Source organism: Mus caroli, unplaced genomic scaffold, assembly GCF_978045245.1.
Source record: "Mus caroli unplaced genomic scaffold, Mus_caroli_1 scaffold_6, whole genome shotgun sequence".
Classification (NCBI taxonomy): Eukaryota; Metazoa; Chordata; class Mammalia; order Rodentia; family Muridae; genus Mus; species Mus caroli.
Window position 1 is genome coordinate 99,823,832 of NW_028227261.1, and position 5,158 is coordinate 99,828,989.

Sequence of the window (5,158 nt, forward strand, 5' to 3'; positions counted from 1 at the left end):
AAGTGATCATAAACATAATCTCATTACAGATGTCATAACAATACTTCTAATTATAGAGACCAGGCTTGCTCCCACTTCTGCCTAGGGATGGGGTAAGTTTGTCTCATGAACACTGTGGAAACCAAATGCTGCTTTGATGACTCCAGGACTCTAAATGTTCTAGCAGCACCTGTGGAAGGTATGGGAGGTGTCGTCATCGTGGTTCCAGCCACAGCACAGGTGAATGCTATGCAGCTTTGAAAATGGCAGGCATTATAGGGGCGTTCTTTTAGGTTAGTACGGAAAGACCAAGGTGAGTCGGGGAATAGCACCCCAGGAGGAAGTTAAATACATATGCAGGACACTTCTCTGCGGCAGCCCTCCTACTTCAATCCAAATAAAGGGGTGTGCCGATTGAGGGGCTCACCTTCTGAAATACAATATTTTTTTCTCACACTGTGACTGAAACCACAGCCCAGGACTTGACTTCCTTTATTTTATGCTTAAAATTCACATATAAATGGAGAGTAGGGGGAGATTAGGTGAGAAATAGACTATGCTTAAATGAATACTTGAAATCCTAGCCAGAGTTAAGACCAACTGATGTCTGAAGGAAATAGCTACAAGAAGTCTGATGAAAGTCTAAATGAGTGGTGTCTTATTAACTTCAAAGTTTCTGTGTAAAGTGATCTTCAAAACACCTGGCTACCACAGTTGTCAGGTGTGTTTCCACACACGGTGGGTGAGTCTGAAGATGTGTTCTTCATGCTTGTGATGTAGATGCAGCTTCTACTGGAACCGAGGGGAGAACTTAGGAAACACCGGCAGTCAGAGGCAGCTCGCTGGATTTCACCTCTACAGCCGAGGAGTACTTGCATATTGGATTTGCTTCGTGCAGCAGTTCTTTCCAGAGCCTGGCTAGCTCCTCCTTCTGCGGCTCCTCTTCCTGCTGCCTGACTTCCTCCAACTGCTGCGGTTTCCAGGCCGCCATTTCAGCCATTTTCTTCTCCAGCTCCTCCCCGCTCTTTGGCTCTCTTCTTGGTGGCCAGCTGAAAAGGTTCCTGAACTAGAGAACCAGAAGGGTTCTCAGCAACTGATTTATTTTTATTTATTTATTTTTTTCTCTTTCTTTGGCACGTGGTAGATGACAGTGTCTGGATGAGCCTTGAAGCAAGCTGCTTCCTTCTGCTGCTTCTGGTCTTCCTCCTGGTGCTTCCATATCTCAGCCTTGTGGGGACCTCTCTTGTCAGTCTCCAGGGAGAACGGCGCAGCTTGAGTCACATCCTTGATCTTTTTCTCTGGCAGGATAATGGTGTCAAAATGGAAGTGCCTTGAACTTGGGTACCTCCCCTTTCTGCATTTCTTTTCTTTTCTTTTCTCCTTCCGCAACTGGCAGTCTTTGTCCCGGGTATCAAAGGAGAAAGGGCACACCTCCACATTGCTGTCCTCTGGGATGTGGGGCTCATCAGGTACCACATAATGTGGCACAGTTTGAGCTTTTATCACTACTGGTTTTTCCTCTTCCTCGTCTTCTTTCATGGGCACTCAGATCCTGTTCAATGCAAAAACTGTCGTCTTAGGGACAGTAACTGGAATTACCTTCTTTTCAGGAACACACACAATGTCTTCCAAGATCTTAGTATCGCAAGGTCTAGAATGAAATTCAAACTGTTCATCTTCTGTTTTGTTTTGTTTTGTTTTATTTTTTGACTCTCACTCATGAATTCATTTCTCAATTTCCAAATCAAAACCAAGAGGCTGAGTAGGAGGCTTAACAGCAGGTCTCTTGGGCAAGATGGGGCAACTTTCAAAACTTCTGGGCTCAAGTTCCCATGCTTTGATTCTTGTATTGTTGCAGTTTCTCAAGCTCCTCGGCCTCCTGCTCTGCTGCACTTTTGCAGGTCACAGCCCTTGTACGATATTTGGTCTGCACTATGGTCTTGTTTGGTCTGGGGGTCTTGTTCACAGATTTGGAGGGTAACAAGCTCTTGCCTTTCTTGAACCTCAGATGGTATCTGTTAGGGGTTTGATTGTGGAAGGCTTCAACCTGCTGTGCAATGGGCACATACGTAGCAGCTGCTTCATCAAATGTTCTTTTCTTTCCTTTGGACAGATTGAAAGGCTTAATGATAGTCCATCCTCTGGTCCCTCAGGCAGGGGTGGAAGAATGCTTTCAAAGTTCAGACATGAAGTTCACTTCCTTATACTCTTCCTGGTTCTTGCACTGTTGTTTGATTTGCTCATCTGTGAGGAAGTGAAAGTCACCTGTTTTGGTAACCTAGCTCGTGGATTTCTTCACAGCTTGCCCTGGCCCTGTGAGAGCGATCTTCTTAAACTCTTCGTTCTTCCTCCGCATCTCCACCACTTCCTGCTGCATTCTCAGCCTTTTCTCTCTCTTGCTCATCAGTTCTCTTAAGAACCTTCTCCATGGGACCTCATGAAACTGCAAAGCTTCTGCAAGGCAAAAGACACCATTAATAAGACAAAAAAACCACCAACAGATTGGGAAAGGATCTTTACCTATCCTAAATCAGATAAGGGACTAATATCCAATATATATAAAGAACTCAAGAAGGTAGACTCCAGAAAATCAAATAACCCCATGAAAAAATGGGGCTCAGAACTGAACAAAGAATTCTCACCTGAGGAATACCGAACGGCAGAGAAGCACCTGAAAAAAATGTTCAACATCCTTAATCATCAGGGAAATGCAAATCAAAACAACCCTGAGATTCCACCTCACACCAGTCAGAATGGCTAAGATCAAAAATTCAGGTGACAGCAGATGCTGGCGAGGATGTGGAGAAAGAGGAACACTCCTCCATTGTTGGTGGGATTGCAAGCTTGTACAACCACTCTGGAAATCAGTCTGGCGGTTCCTCAGAAAATTGGACATAGTACTACAGGAGGATCCAGCAATACCTCTCCTGGGCATATATCCAGAAGATGTCCCAACCGGTAAGAAGGACACATGCTCCACTATGTTCATAGCAACCTTATTTATAATAGCCAGAAGCTGGAAAGAACCCAGATGCCCCTCAACAGAGGAATGGATACAGAAATTATGGTACATTTACACAATGGAGTACTACTCAGCTATTAAAAAGAATGAATTTATGAAATTCCTAGCCAAATGGATGGACCTGGAGGGCATCATCTTGAGTGAGGTAACACAATCACAAAGGAACTCACACAATATGTATTCACTGATAAGTGGATATTAGCTCAAAACTTAGGATACCCAAGATATAAGATACAATTTGCTAAACGCATGAGGCTCAAGAAGAATGAAGACCAAAGTGTGGACACTATGCCCCTTCTTAGAATTGGGAACAAAACACCCATGGAAGGAGTTACAGAGACAAAGTTTGGAGCTGTGATGAAAGGATGGACCATCTAGAGACTGCCATATCCAGGGATCCATCCCATAATCAGCTTCCAAACGCTGACATCATTGCATACACTAGCAAGATTTTGCTGAAAGGACCCAGATATAGCTGTCTCTTGTGAGACGATGCTGGGGCCTAGCATACACAGAAGTGGATGCTCACAGTCAGCTATTGGATGGATCACGGGGCTCCCAATGGAGAAGCGAGAGAAAGTACCCAAGGAGTTAAAGGGATCTGCAACCCTGTAGGGGGAACAACATGATGAACTAACCAATACCCCGGAGCTCTTGTCTCTAGCTGGATATGTATCAAAAGATGGCCTAGTCGGCCATCACTGGAAAGAGAGGCCCATTGGACTTGCAAACTTTATATGCCCCAATACAGGGGAATGCCAGGGCCAAAAGAATGGGAATGGGTGGGTAGGGAAGTGGGGGAAGTATGGGGGACTTTTGGGATAGCATTGGAAATGTAATTGAGGAAAATACGTAATAAAAAATATTAAAAATTAAAAAAGAAAAAGAACCTTCTCCATTGCAGGTGGCCTACCAGGCACAGTGTGTTTACCCTCGGCTTTCTCCAGGGTTTCTCTTTCATCCTTTCTTGAAGTAGCTGAAGCACTGCCTTCTTCCTCTTCCTCTGGTTTCTTTTTATGAGAAACTTTCATTCTTTTGTTGGGGGGACAATCAGCAGCGGGAGCAGTGCATCTCTTGTCTTTCATTTCAACAAAGGCGACATGGTTTTTCTCCTCCTGCTCCTTCTGAGTAGAGAGTCTAACAGATCTTCTCTGAGGTTGGACAGGAATATTTCCTGATACAGCTCTCTTAGCGTTCAGGGAAGAACAATCATTTCATGGGCTAGATTGTTCCTGAAGATTTTCCTTTTCTGTCTCTTTGTAGTAAGTGTTGTCAACTGCCTTCAATGGTGTGACACAGCCTTGTTGAAGTTTGGCTTTTCTCAAGGAAGTCTTTCCCTGAAAACTCTCCTATTCTACTCTGCCAAAGAAAGTTGTTCCCAAGTTGTTATCCAAGTTGGCCTTCTCATTAAAACATGAGTCTATATTTTCAGTATCCTCTTCATCATCCAAAGATGAAAAATTCATAAAGCTGGTAGGGGCATTGAAAGAATAAGCCTTTGGGTCTTGTGACATTGTCTCTACTTAGTGCAGAAGAACAAGCTTTTCCAGGCTTCTAATACTCTCCTCTTCTGACCTATAGTAAATTTGTCTCTTGAGTCTACCTCTTACAACCTTGTGTCAAAGCCACAATCACATTCTCAAGTCTCTTGAATTCTTTCAGTCTTGACACTTCTCTTGGAGAACCTTCACACTTCTTACCCAGCTTCAGCTTGTATCAACTCTACGAGTCCAGTGCTTCATGACAACTACAGGACTCAATTGGTCCAGTTGAAACTTTGAACTCAGACACCTGATTGAAGGCACCAATCCTGAAATACAGTTTTGTGAGGCGCCGTCTGCATTCTGAAGATTCTGAAGCCTAGGGCGCTCACAGGGAGCCAGGCAACCACATTCAGCCCGAGATTTTGATTTTTTGTTTTTGTTTTGTTTTTAGTCAGAGCAAAAGGGAACTTATAGAGAAAAAAACTGAGCACATGGTTTGAAATAAGAGGGTACAACATTTTGTCCTGCAGTGAACAAGTTTGTGTTCATCCGACCTAGACTACTTAAGAAAAAACAACTTTTTCGCTTGTGGTAGAACTCTGACAGGTTTACTCCCCTCCTAAATTAGGAGAGTAATACCTTAGGAAAATGTCAGTGTGACTGGGTTTAGAAT

At 43.8% G+C, this 5,158-nt stretch overlaps 1 pseudogene; it reads right to left on the minus strand.

Annotated features, from left to right (window-relative positions):
- Positions 1–768: 768 nt before the first annotated feature.
- On the minus strand, positions 769–4,515 carry LOC110293747 (targeting protein for Xklp2-like; annotated as a pseudogene).
- Between the last annotated feature and the right edge of the window lie 643 nt (positions 4,516–5,158).